The sequence below is a fragment of the Camelus bactrianus genome, chromosome X (genome assembly GCF_048773025.1).
Source record: "Camelus bactrianus isolate YW-2024 breed Bactrian camel chromosome X, ASM4877302v1, whole genome shotgun sequence".
Lineage (NCBI taxonomy): Eukaryota > Metazoa > Chordata > Mammalia > Artiodactyla > Camelidae > Camelus > Camelus bactrianus.
This window is the reverse complement of record NC_133575.1, coordinates 71,664,378-71,679,394: the sequence shown is the minus strand read 5'-3', so window position 1 is coordinate 71,679,394 and position 15,017 is coordinate 71,664,378. Positions and strand designations below refer to the sequence as shown.

Below are 15,017 nucleotides of genomic sequence, written 5' to 3'. Positions count from 1 at the left end.
TAGGGCATGATGAAAGTCACATTGAGTTTATGAAATCATTGAATTCAAGGATCAAAAAGGCCATGGAAGCTCTTTAAGTTGTGATGAGAAAGCCACAGTCCAAAGAGTGTAGTATAAACTGAAATGCCAAAGATAACATGATCACGGCATGGCTAAAATGTGCCTAAGACTCTTACCTCCTATTTGACATTCCAGCACTATTTCCCCTACTTTGGCACATGTGGGATAAATTTTACTTTCAGACTTGATCTTTCACTGGTTATTATATTAAGGGTCGTTAAATATCTGACTAGCTTACTGAGGGAAAGAGTACAACTGTGGACCTTTTAGAACAGAAATGTATTTTTTGTATAGGAAGAGTTAACGACTCTCTCCTACAGTAGAGGGTACCAGATCATATTTCAAAACTATATTGACTTTATGCATTTAGTATTTCACCTTTGTTATTATCATCAAAGAGATGAGATGAAGTGATTTATATGATTTTTGGAAACAATTCCCTTCTAATTTATATCTGTCTGCAGAAGGTAACTAATTTCCTTAATATGACTCGTAACGTATTTAAGCTTTAAGTCTTATAAATGATGAAATTAACTTTTAAATCTACTGAAGAAATAGTTTTTGCATCAATTTACCTCTTCAAAACCTAATCCAATATCACTATTAAGTGAGTGGGCAGGGCTTTTAATGGGAATATGATCTAAATTATTTTTTTCTCCAAAACACATCACATGACACTATAAAATTTACCCAGGTCATGATACTTCAGTTGTAAGAATAAAGTCAAATCATTGAAAAATTTTATGTGAGAAAATCTATTATTTTTTTAAATTTAAAAAATATAAAGAGTTGGGTTTTATTTATCTATATTAAGTCTTTTGGGGGGTAATTAGGTTTATTTATATATTTAAATGAGGGTACTAAGGATTGAATCCAAGACCTCCTGCATACTAAGCATGCACTCTGCCACTGAGCTGTACCCTTTCCCCAGAGAAAATCTATTTTAAAATATTAAAAGACAAGCACACACAGGACCTTCTCCTATAGAGTGATACTTCAAATCTGCAGTTTGATTCAAGAAAGTCTATAATACTGTTAGGTAGTTAGATAAGTGGGGGTACTGGGCAGATAGGTGGAAAAGAGGGAGGATGGTCTGGAAGATGGCCTTATGCCTGCCTCCAGCATCAAGGGGCTTTACTTCTCCTGGATGAGTGCCAGCAAGAAACTGATTAGAACTCGAAAGCTACGATTCCACGATAGCAAAAAGGACTTAATCAAAGGACTTAACCGGACACGACCCAATGTTCCCTGTAGTATAATTAACATTGCAATTTAGGCTTCCTCTTTGGGTTTTTCTATGTACACCATGGGTAAGGACATTTGCAAAGGGATTAAACATGACTAAGCATTCCAGGGACAAGCGACGTCAATCAAACAAAAGACCACACCTAAGCCAGGGTATAAGAGAAAGGTGAGACAAGAACATCGCGATTCCTCCTTGAATCAGCTTGTCTCCCGTTCTTGGAGGCATACTCTTCTTTTCCTAAATAAATCTTTTAAAATCATTTTGCTACATGACACTTTCTGTCCTCCGTCTACAAATCTTGGATAAGAATCGGAATTTTTTTCCGTTTCCCTTTTGGGTAACAATATTTGGAAACAGTATTGGTTTGCTATTTATACTACAGAAATGTGTACTGCATCCTTGAGAATTTCTCCCATGCTTTACCAAAGTGCAATTTTGTTTGCTGTTGTCAGTAAAGACAGCCATTGAAAATGAGAATTACATTTGATTTCTACTTTCTAGAAAAAAGTGGCTGAAATAAATTTAAGTACTATTTAGCTTTAAAATATAGCTATATTTTCAAAGGTTATGGTGAGCAGATTCAGAGTCCCACATACTTTTAGATATATCAAGGTTGGTTTAAAATATGTGTAATAGTCATATTAATTTTGACTTTATATCACAAATTTTCTAAAACCATAAATAATTCTGGTTTGAGAAATTTATTTTCCTTAATTGTCATTTAAGACATGGCTTTAAATGAGGACTGACTTTGTGAAATACTTTTTAAAAAGTACTGACAATTACTTTGAAAAGAATATATAGAGTACTTGTTACCTTATTAAGTGACTATATGGAAACTGAAAAAGCAAGATAGAGATTTTTTATTGAATCTGGATACAGATGAAAAATGTTAGAATTATGCTCACACATTTTGAAAGCCTCTATCTTTGAATAAATGTATTTTAATTACAAAAAGTTGGCAAAAAACTTGATCTATTATGAATATTAGGTAGTAATAACAGCAAATTGGTTTTTATTAATAGCAACACATTTGAGATCATGGACAATATTTTTCAATTAAAGATCTTTTTAAAAAAATATTTTCCATGTTTGTGAGTTCGGTTTTATGGGAAAAAAATATATATAGAGTTTAACAAATGGTGTTGTACAATTCCCAAAATATTAAGCCACAATGTCACTCTCATTGGAGAGAAGAAATCCGTTACAGTAGCTTAAACACAGAAAATTTCAAAAAAAAAAAAGTGATTTAAAAACTTCTTTGCCACAACAGAAAGTCAGTAGAGCCATCATTTGTTAAATTGAGTATTCTCATTAACTTTCTAAGCGCAGTGTTATAAATGATTAGAAAGACTGACAGATTGTAGTTTTTCAACCATTTTCCTTCAACCGTATGACAGCAGAAGTAAACATAAAATAAAGAAAAAATTCATGCATGAAAACCACACAAATCTCCCATGTGATTTAAATAGCATTTAATAATAACTGTGTTAAGTGACCAGTTGATACCGTATTAATTGAAATGTAGGTTAAAATCAATGAATTGCTTTTAGTACACAGGGGAAAAAAGAATTATTTTCTATGTTCTTAGATTCTGTGGCTGGGCCTCAGAATTAAACTGACGAAAGACAGATGAACAAGAGAGAAGCACACAGAATTTCATTTGATGTGAAAAACTCCTATCTAAATAACCTGTATATCTCAAGCCTGGTCAGAGTGCTTTTTGTAATTCTTGCAAAGAAAGGTAAGTTAAGGCAGACAGTTGTATCAAAGGGATTTTCTGGGGAATTTGGGGGAATTAAAGGAATTTGTTGAAGAAGTGAGGCTGGATTTGGGGAAGGGGAACTTGAGGCAGGTGTCCAGGTATCCAAAAGATTTTCTGGAGGATCAGGGATGGGGAGATGGGGGTAGAAGAAAATATAGGTGGGTGGAGAAGGGGAATTTCCCACAGATGTGGATTTTAGCTTTTTTTCTAAGTCTGATTTCTGTTTTGTGTTTTAAGTGGAGTATAAATGAATAAATAAAATATATATCTAATTTGGCCAGAGCTAGTATTGAAATTCTATCAATTCTTTTTAATAGGATGCCATTGTCATTGTTTAATTGATTTTTAAAAAAAATTCCTCAGATTGTTTTGATGTCATAAAGTTAGGCATATTAAAATTATTTATTTACATACACAAAAAAATATTGTGTGTGTGAATGTGTGTGTATGCATGCCCATGTATACCCATGTGCATTTGGATGTGTGATAGAGAATCGTATAGACATACAGTTAAAATCAAACAATTGAAAATTGCACCAAATTATTTGACTAAAATTAATTTCAAAAAGCTCAATGGGGACATGAATTCAAAAGAGGCAAATCTCTGAGTATCCTAAATGTTTCTAACTGTATCAGTCCATCGCTACAAAATAGGATGGCACTTTTTACATAGAAGATATGTTGAGTCACTACCATCATCTTCCATGTGTCTCCCTGTTATTTCTGAAACATTTTCACATTATGGATTCATGATTCTCCTCCAATCTCTCCTTTGTTGCCTCCTTCTTCTCTGTTAAGGACTCTCATAGGATCAGTCCTTGATTGAGTATATCTGTCTTCAGCTGATGATCATTATTCTATAACCCCAATATGTTCTCAAACATAAAATATTACTCATAACTTGGCTATTTCTCCCAAAACAGAACAATTATGCCTGCTTAAAAAATAAGTCATGAAAGTTAGTTATGAGCACATATCAAAATTTTATTCCAAAATTGCTGCAAAGGAAAGGCCAAATACAGGCTAATACAAAAGTTGCTAGATTGACAGAGACATTTATGAAAAAGAAAGTGATTAGAATAGAATGACTAATAAAAGACCATTAGACTTCACTGAAATTAAGATGACAAAAAGCTGGGTAAAGGGAGAACTAACTTCTCTGAGGTTCTTAATATTACTTAGGTCTAGTATATTGATGAAAAATTAATCAGTAGATCTAAGAAAGAAATGGTAAGTTTTACCTGAGCCAAAATGAAGATTATAACCTGGGAAGAGCATCCCAGAAAGCTCCGAGAACTGTTCTGCTTATTAGGAGTCTAAGCACAATTACATAAGTTTTTTGAGACAGAGAGCTGTACACTAAATGACATATTCTGACAGTTTACACAATCCAGATCTGCAAGTACAAAAGTGGTGGGTCACCATGAACCCTAACATGTTCAGGAAGGAATGTTATCTTTTAAGGAGTTTCCTTATTGATGCTAGGAACATGTTGCTCTTTATGGTTGCCCTTTGTATCTCTGCTGATGGGGAATTTTGGTTGATGCATAATGCAGATGCACAGTACACAGTAGAGGGGAGAGAGGAGGACAAGGGGCAACAAAAATTTTTTCATGTGTAAATTTTTTCCTGTTTTGCCATAAAATATAAATTTTATTTCACAATTATTACACTGGTAAATTTTAACAACCATCTTTGTGGGGCAAGAGGTGTGGATGCTGGGAAGCCCTGGTTCATGGAGTTTGCTAATTCTGGTGATGTAAATACTCCTACCATGGCCAAATTCACACTGCTAACATAAAATCACTAAACATGGAATTGAGAAGAGGTGCTAATAGTCAGCTCTCTGGTACCAACTAGCTCCAGCACAATAGTCTATCAATAAATTGCTTAAGCATTTTATTACATTTTATTACAAAGGTTAATTTTTTCTCTGAGAAAAGTTGCATCACACAAAAAAGTTTTATTCCAGACCAAATTTGGGACAGTATTTTCTTAACAAACCTAATTTCCTATTATAAAGCTGAGACCATGGTAAAATGTTAGTAAGATGAGCTGATAAACCTGTTGGGAGTAAAATATTTTCCTTTAACAACTTAGGTCCAAAATGGTTGGGGGCTTGTGAATTAACTCACAATAGAGAGATCAACAGAGAAAAAGACAAGCAGCTTTAATTTTTGGAGGCTTTGATATACTCAGATAAGGGAAGTTTAAATAAGATTTCTTTCTGTATTTCCTTTAGCTCAAATGTATTCACTTTAAAAAAGTTTTTATACCAACTCTCAGGGTCCAAGTAAGTCCCAACACTTTCCCCATCTGAAACTTCCCTAGAAGCTTCACAAAAATAAGTCAGGTTGATTGCTATGGAAAGAAGATTCGGGTTAGAAATTGTGTTAAGAGATCTACAAAGGGGCAAAAGAGCATACATTAGAATGAGAAAAAAATAAATAAATAAAGATTAATGTTTGAAGTAGACAAACCAGTTTTGTATCCAGAGAGCAACCAGTCAAGTTTTCAAGATGTTGAATTTTAAGCATCTTTAGTGAGGTCGTTTGTGATAGTGTCACAGTCATGATTATTTTCTGGACAGAGCATGGAAGACGCAAATGTACCAGTGAACTTCCTGAGTGGCCCAAAGTATTGTGAAGATCCTTTGAAGTCATCCAGTTTCAGCTTTCAGGGTTTTAGGAAAAGGGAAATTCTAGTTCTCAGTAACACAAAGTCCAGAGATTGGGAGAAAAATTGGAAATGTTAATTAATGTGCAAAATGGTGCAAAATGGTTGGATCCAATTTACCAAAAAGTAAAAATGGCTTAAAGACAATGAAGAGACAAGAAAGAAAGAAAGAGGCAAAAAGAACACAACTTTTGTGATACAAGTACTTTTGGAATATATTTTAATGTGATTCTTGAAAGTCAATGTGTAAAATGAGATGAAGTAAAAGTGACAGAAATGTGCAGTGGGACATCACAGAGTTCAGTTAGGCCAATTTACTTTATTGTTTTTAAATTTATGATCTATGAAGTGGAATATAAGACAGTTCAAAATAAATTTGCATAAGATACTAATATTGGAGGCATCCTAAGGAAAAACTAATAAATAAGGGAAAGAATACTACTGATCTGTATGTTGCAAAGCAAGACAAAAATTAATAAAAACAAATCTCATCTTGAAAGGTAAATCTAATCTATCAGGTGTTGCAGTTCCAGCAGACATTACTCAGTCACTAAATAATAAATTAAATGTAAAAACATTTCACTCTTGCTCTTTGCTACCCATCACACCATCTTCTAGAAGAGGTCAGACATGATGAAATGGGAGAGTAAGAAGTCATGTATTAATCTCTCCTATTCTTAATCCAGGCAGTGATTATTATTTAGACACTTGTAAAAGTTTTTACCAATTACCAATTTTGTAAAAGACAAAATGTAACTATATGGTATAGGGAAAGGATGGTGTGGTAATATAGAGCATATTATTTAAAGGAAACAAAAATATTTTTTGACTTTATGATACACAGGTAAGACAATATTCAATAAATTGGTAAAAGGCTTCTTTTTTGTTTTTACTTTTAAGATTTACTCTCTTAGCAACTTTCAAATATGCAGCACAATATTATTAACTATAGTCACCATGTTGTACATTACATTCCCATGACAATTATTTTATAACTGGAAGCTTGTACTTTTTGACCCCTTTCATGCATTTGCACAACATCCCCCCACCTCTGGCAACTACTAATCTGTTCTTTGCATCTATGACCTTGATTTTTGTTGATTTTTGCTTTTGTTGTTTGTACTTGTGGCATCACGTCTAAAAAAATTACTGCCAAGATCAATATTGAGGAGCTTCTTCCCTAGGTTTTCTTCTGAGTTATATGGTATCAGGTCTTATGTTTAAGATTTTATCTTTTTGAGTTAATTATGTGAATGATATGGAATAGTTTATTGCTCTGCATGTGTTTTTCTGGTTTTCCCAACACCATTTGTTGAAAAGACTATCCTTTCCCCATTGGGTGTATTTGGCATTCTTGTTGGATTACTTGTTGATCATATATGTTGAAATTTTATTTTGGGCTCTCTATTCTGTTCCATTGATGTATGTGTCTGTTTTGTGCCAGTACCATACTGTTTTGACTACTATAACTTTGTAATCTAGTTTGAAATCAGGGGGTGTGATGCCTCTAGCTTTGCTCTTCTTTCTCAAGATTGCTTTGCCTATTTGGAATCTTTTGTGTCTCCATATAAATTTTAGGATTGTTTGTTCTATTTCTATAAAAAATGCCATTGAAATTTTAATAAGTATTGCATTGAATCTGTACATGGTTTCAGGTAGTATGGCCATTTTAACAATATTAATTCTTCCAATCTATAAGTATGGAGTATCTCTCCATTTATTTGTGTCTTCTTCAGATACTTTCATCAATGTCATAGTTTTTGGTGTGCAGGCCTTTCACCTTCTTCATTAAATTTTTTCCTGACTATATTATTGTTTTTGATGCAATGGAAAATGGGATCTATATATATATCTATATATATATATATATCTTTCTGATAATTTGTTATTAGTGTACAGGAATACAACAGATTTTTATATATTGTTTTTGTACACTGCCATATGTAGTAAATTAGTAAAATGCTTTACTTTTAATGAATATCCATAAAATTTGAACTCATCATTTTAAAAGAAATATGGGAAAAGCACTGGCTCAGAAAACAAGCTTTTCAATTTCTATGTTCATATTACTGTGATTGGTTTCACATTGTGCCAATACATTTTAAAATGTGGTTAATTCAATAAAAAATTTTTCATTAATTCTGATGTTTACTGCTAAATAGACAATATGTCCTCAAACTTTTTGAATTATCGCTCTCAGTTATAATTTTTTCATAATTTGTTTGAAGTTCCATATTCTCTCTCTCTCACACAGATACACACACACTCAAACCATTTTCATATTCATATTATTCTAAAATAGAAACCATCTATCTTTATACTATAGTATACAGGAAAGAAGTTTAGTAAACTTTGTCAAGCTCCTGAGGGTACTTTTATTGTAGATTAATAGTAATTTTTGTTATTTTGTCATCCAAGGCTGTTTGGATGACATCTGCTGTGGACTGAATTATGGCCCCTCCAAATTCATATGCTGAAGTTCTGACCCCCAGTGTGACTATATTTGGAGACAAGGCTTTTAGAAGGAAATTCAGGTTAAATGAGGTCAATGGGTGGGGTAATACTTTGATAGGATCAATTGTCTTAGGAGAGGAGGAGAGATTTTTCTCCCTTTCTCCCTACCTGCACTCCAAAGAATGATCAAATTGTTAGAGCAGGCAGATAGCTAGCTATGAACAAAGGGGGATACCGACCAAATGGCAGAAATTGGGCAGAAAGGAGGGGCACGGGCCAAATGCAGGAAATCATACATCATGTAAGCACCAGGGGTCCCTGGGCAGAGAAAGAATAGCAGGAAACTTTGGGCTGATAAGGGGTCACACGGTCACACTTTTGGGGGTTATAAGTGGCCCAGAGTCCAACAAAGAAAGATGGGAAAAGGCAGGAATCTCCAGTGTCTGAATGTAACCTTTTGCTTATTATACCCTCATTTCAATAAAATTAGCCTTGCAGATTAGAAGTACCTATCATGCACTGACACCATGACACTTCTGATCCAGACTAAATAAGGACAAAAACCCCTCCTCCCTTTGGGAAGGTGGAATTGGAATGAAAATCAGGAAATATGACCCCAGACCCTTCCCTCCCTGATGAATATTCTGCCCATTCATTTTTACATTGTATGTACCCAACGTGCCAAAGAAACTCAGGGCAGCTGCTCACCTGAGCCTGCCCGCTTTCTCCTTGAGAGTCTCACTTTACTTTTTTAACCACTATGTCTTGTCTCTGAATTCTTTCTGGGACAGGACAAGAACCTGGAACACCAATTACATCCACCGGCAACAAAATGAGCACACAGCAAGAAGGCAGCTGTCTGCAAGCCAGGAAGACAGCTCTTACCAGAACCCAACTATGCTTGCACCCTTATCTTAGACTTCCAGCCTTCAGAGTTGGAGAATAAATCTGTGATTTAAGTCACTAGTCTATTGTATTTTGTTATGGCAACTGGAACTGACTGATACAACATCATTTTGTTCTTAACATATATTTTGGCATTAGGCAGATGCAAATTTTAAAATACTTTTATATTTCTATGTCAAATACATTTATTTCTCCCTCACTGTGTCTCATTAAAACAAAAATGATGGCTGTCTATTACTTATTTAAGAAGTGGCATCCAAAAGTAGATTTCTTTTATTCTCTTTTAAATTTTCCACTGGTCATCCAGCCTCTTCTGAGTACTTAATACTGCTACTTTCTGCTGCTCTTGAGGTCTACAGCTGTGAAATGCCATCAGCATACTTTCTTCTGGTAAGCTACTATTACATGTCTCCAGAGATATTCAGTATGAGAAATATATTAAGAGGTTTCTATAAGTTTGATAGAAAAAAACATAAGTCTACACTCTATGAGATGAGAGAGAAAGGTATAACTCATAACTATATTTCACCAAAGAAATATTGGTTATATTATATAACCACTCTTCAATGACCTGATGAAGCTCTTTGTGCAGTGACATACTTGGCAAAATTAACACACAGAGCAGTCATTTTTGACACTCTTACACTATCCCCATACAGCCAAAATAATACTTGTAATAATCATTAAATTAACTGAGTAATAATGAACATAAAAGAAGCAGCGAAAATTTTCTTTTACTGAGCATTCTATTCATAATCACACAAATAACCATGAATAAAAAATAAAATCATTTTACAGCATGAAAAAGAAATAGCAAGGCTTAATGCTTTTTTAATTGCATTATTTGTATTCTTTTAATAAAGAGAAAAAAGTATGCCAATGTATGGGTCTCTTGAAATATATTGAAATAATGAACAAAAATATTATAATCTCTATTTTTAAGTCTTAGGCAAATTTGTCAATGACTTTGTCAAAATCCATCTTCTACAGATATTCACATTCAATAGATAATTTATCCAGTATGTCAATATATTTGCTCATAGTTGATGTAAGATCATTAATATTTTCTATTAATTTTAACTTCAAGATGTTTACTTTATATGAAGTCACAAACATACAAAGAGTGAATGTCTTAAACATATGAATAAATTTGACAGAGATTTCATATAAATTCAATTTCACAGTGAAATAAATAATCTCCTTATTTGAAAAAAGAATTTAAGAAATTTAAAACTCCAAGTGATCGCATAGAATGACAGAATCAATGTAATTTAAGCTCTATTTCTTCATAATTATGGTCACTATGCTGGTATTGTTTGTTTCAAATCTACTACTTCAATACAGGAATATGGTATACCATAGGGTGAGTTTGAACAGTTCTGGACTGTTACAAACTTAATCTCAAAATTAATGCTTATAGCTGAATCCACATGAACCAGGAGTTAACTATGTAATCAGAGATCTCTAATTAACTTCATAAAATACAATGTTTTCTAAAGGATAATAATAAAAATTTGTTGACACTTACATGTGTATCATTAAAACTCAACAGTAACTTGAAAAAAAGCTAAGAATTTAAATCAACAAAAGACTTTCTCTGGGAGGATTATTTTATATTGACATTGTAGAATGACATTATTTCTTTTACTGGCATTGCTCACTTAAGATGGTAATAAAAAGCAGACTGACTTTTACTTTATTAATTTTTTATATTCTCTATTGACAATCCCTATTGTCTGTACCTGGAGTAGACCACTCCCACGGCCTCGCCTTGGCTACAAATGAATTTATACTTTAATTTGACCCAGGAGATCTTGCTTTAAGTCTCCTGAGGAAATACAAAAGAGTCATGATATGGATGTGAAAATTATGATTTAGGGTCCATATACATGGCATTGAAGCTTGAGATTTACTTCCACTAAAACCATCTACTTCCTCTACTACCTGATTTATTTTTCCTTTACTCCCAGTTTAGTATCTCTGCCAACCTTGGTAGGGTGACCCTAAGCCTTATTTCTTATTCCTCAGTCACCATACCCATCTCAAGCTGGGGTTTCTGCATTTGACCATTTACCAGTAAAATTGTTCAGCCAATATGTTGGGGAAATACAATTAAAACAAAATCTCTTCCCAGTCCCCAAATCTTTTCTACAAAAGTAGCAGAGAAAAAAAACAGTTTTATTATTGAATAACCATTAACCCAGAATGTGATGATAATCACAAAAAAATATTCCAAGAGAATGCAAAGACAGAGCAAAATCTGACACTTTTATATAGCTAAGCAGGTACAACCCATTACAGACATGCATTTAAGGTAAAAAAAAAAATAATTAGTCTCAAGTAAGAGGACTTGACAGTACCTATTGTTAATCATAGTTCACCCTAACTTTATCATGGTTATTAAGGAGCCCACATGTATTAGCTAATTGGATTTTTTACGAGGAGAAATAAACTTCTCATATCTTTATGACAGAAAGAAATGTTCCAAATTGGAGCCAGACTCCTACTGAAGTAAGCTCTTACCCACTCACAGGAACTGGGAGATAAGGGAGCTTTGTGTCTGAATTTCAAAAAGATGGCTCTCAACTTGTTTGCATTTCAAGGAGGTGGACCCCAGGTTCTTAATAAATATATTCCTGGGTCATAAAGCTGAGAAAAGAAAACTGTCTGACAAAAGGCCTATCTAGTTCTCAAAGGGATACATTTCAAAGAGATGAGAAAGTAAGCACATTTACAAGTTTTCTAAGGTAAATGCTCTGACTCAAAAAGGAGGGGAGAAAAATGTATTTTCTTACTTTCAGCAGAGGCAATGAAACCTCTTATTTTTAATTCATATTTGTTCTTACAAGTACAAAGAAACACCCCAGGTTATCAGCTGGGTGCCAAATGTATTCTTCCCTGGACCTGTTCTATAGCAGCAACCTTAACTCATCCTGATTATCAAGTTAAATTCCTTCTGCCAGAATGGTGGCTTCTTTCCTGCCCTGCTGATCTTTTGGAACCTAAATTGGCCAGGAAGCAATTGTAAGTTAAAGGTGTGGACCCTTGCTGAGAATTCTAGTGGAACCAACCCTGTTGGGAACCAAACCCTTTGACTCACAAAACTTCAGAATTGTGGCAAATGAGAAGTACCAACTGTACAAGTAGGTCACTGGGAGTAATGGTTAATTGGGCCACTCCTACTTCTTTGCCTTTGTTCTCAGATTCCTGTGCTCTATCTATTGTGGACAAGAACTGTATAACGGTCACCACTTTAGTGTGTATTCTCCATTGTGGAGGGTCAGGCACCATCCTTGCAGGGCATCACTTTTTAATCTCACACCCCAGATATGCCTTCTAAAGACCATTGTTTTTCTATTAGGCCAGCACATTCTGAGTTGCACAATATGTGATACGACCAGCTGATCCCATGGTTGTGTGCCTTTTACCTCACATTCTTTGCTGTATTGTCTATCTCAGATACCATTCTATGTGGGATCCCATGCCAGAGGATGAAACACACTGTGAGCCCTCAAATACTGGTGCTGCCTGAGACCCTGTGGGAAGGAAAACAAACCCATATCTAAAACATGTACTGATTTCAGTCAATATTAATTGCTGTTCCTTGCAGAGTGCAAGATGTTCATTGTAAGCAATTGGCCATAAAGTGGCTGATTGGACTCCTTGACAGATAATAATGTATGCAGGCTCATTATTAATCTCTATTGCAGACAAATAGGACTTTATCTAGGTCAGTTTTGGTAAGTGGTAGCCCATACTCATGTCTATCCCCTTTCCCTGACAGTATGGCTACCTTGTTCGTATGTCCATTGTACTGGCAATGGAGTTGATAAGGACAGGGGCTAGTTCACATCGTTTGGCTGAATCATTCTGCCTACTTTGTTGTTTAATGTCTTTTCCATTGAAGGTGCTCTCTGGTAGGTGTTAATGTATAATACAAAAATCATTATACTTGTACCAATTCTCATAGAAACATACATATGCCTCTTTCCCAGAATTCCTTGTTCCTGAATTTCTACTCTTGCCCCTTCCAGGCCATTGGCCAATGGTATACACTCTACAAAGCTGTGTGTGTGTGTGTGTGTATACACACGCATCCTTTTTTAAAATATAAAATACTTTACAAATTTGCATGTCATCCTTGCATAAGGACCATGCTAACCTTCTCTGTATCCTTCCAGTTTTAGTATGAGTGCTGCCGAAGTGAGCACTACACACACATTCTTAACGAGGGCCATTTTCTCTCCACACAAAGTGATACAAAGCTAGTTTCTCTTCACCAGTGTCTTTCAGGGCTACCCTGATTGGGATTATAGTGCACTGGCTATTCATTTTCCACTCATGCTCACAAACCAAGCTGACCCATTGGTGAAGGAAACTTGACACTTTCCTCTTTGGTTAGGTGGTCATAAGGAAAACCCATATATGATCATAGATATAAAGTCAGGGAAAGTGGTGCAACAATGGTGAATGGCATGTGAGTCTATGCCACCTGCTGTTACAGCTTATTTGTTATCTTGACCATACTTATGCTGGATCCCTGATCTACCATTTCCATTTGCTTCTGGGCCTGCCTAACACCATGAGTGGGTCTGATGTGACTCAGATCATGACAGGAAGTTCTGGTTGCATGGTGCTCCAGGGACAAGGGCCCTGTTTGTAAACACAGCACACCAAGAACTATTTCTTAGAAATGAATTTTGTTGAGATATAATTTATATACAATAAACTACACACATTATTGGTATACAGTTTGATGAGTTTTGACAAATGCATACACTCATTTATCATCCCCCCCAAATCAAGCTATAAACATTTCTAGCACCTTAAAATTTATTTGTGTCCATTCCCAGTCAATTCCCACCTTCCCTTCTAGTTCAGGGAATCACTGATTTGCTTTCTGCCACTATCATTTAGATTTGTCTTCTGTTGAGTTTCATATAAGTGTCTTTAGACTTCTTTTATTCAGCATTGTATTTTTAAAATAAATACATATTGTTGCATGTATCAGTAGCTCTTTCATTTTTATTGCTAAGTAATAGTCTTTTATACAGTTATACCATCTGTGTGGTAAAGAATTAACCTTATCCAAAGAGAGGTCTGGCTTTTGCCCTCGGCTACTGGAATGTGACCTCTAAGTTTGTGAAGTGGCATGCCTGACAGAAATGCATTTGTTTGCTTTAGGGCCACTGGAGAGTCTAACGAATTACAATTCATGAGGGGGGCTTTGGGCCACACTGTACTGGGTCTACCTCCGTAGGGACTGGAGACTAATGTTTAGCCACATAGGCAGTATGCTCTTTAGCCTCAATAAACTCTGGGCATCAAAGTTCAGTTAACCTTCCCTAGTTGGCAATATTCAACACACATCTTTATATATCAGTGTTGGGACTGTAATGCTGCCCATGACTCCAAGTGGAAAGGACAACAAAAAGGACTCTGCTCTATGTGCTTCTTCCTTTGGCTGGTTTTAATCTGTATTCTTTCATTGTAATAAAGCATAACAGTGAATAGAATAGCTTTCAGTGAGTTCTACCAGTCCTTCTAGTGAATTATCAACCTGAAGACGGTTTTGGGAATGCCTGTGAACTTGCAATTGGAGTCAGAAGTGAGAGAAGTCGTGTGTAGACTATGTTCCTTCTAACTTCATAGTTGGCTAACACCTGCACCATCATTTGTTATCCATTTGTGTCTGGGAGAATATTTAGGTTATTTCTAGTTTAAAATGATTATGAATGGAGCTACTATGAATAGTAATATAAAAGATTTGTGTTGACATATATTTCCATTTCTCTTGGGAAAATTCCTGGGAGTGGGATTGCTAGATCAAAATGTGTGTATGTTTAACTTCAGAAGAAAATATTTTCCAAAATCATTGTACCATTTTACATTCTCATCAGTGATGCATGA

General features: G+C 34.9%; 1 non-coding gene across 1 annotated transcript; it reads right to left on the bottom strand.

The window, feature by feature from the left end:
- Positions 1 to 13,211: 13,211 nt before the first annotated feature.
- LOC123616966 (U6 spliceosomal RNA) lies at positions 13,212 to 13,318 on the bottom strand. Its single transcript, XR_006725053.2, has one exon. It is a non-coding gene; the product is annotated as a U6 spliceosomal RNA (small nuclear RNA).
- Positions 13,319 to 15,017: the final 1,699 nt, after the last annotated feature.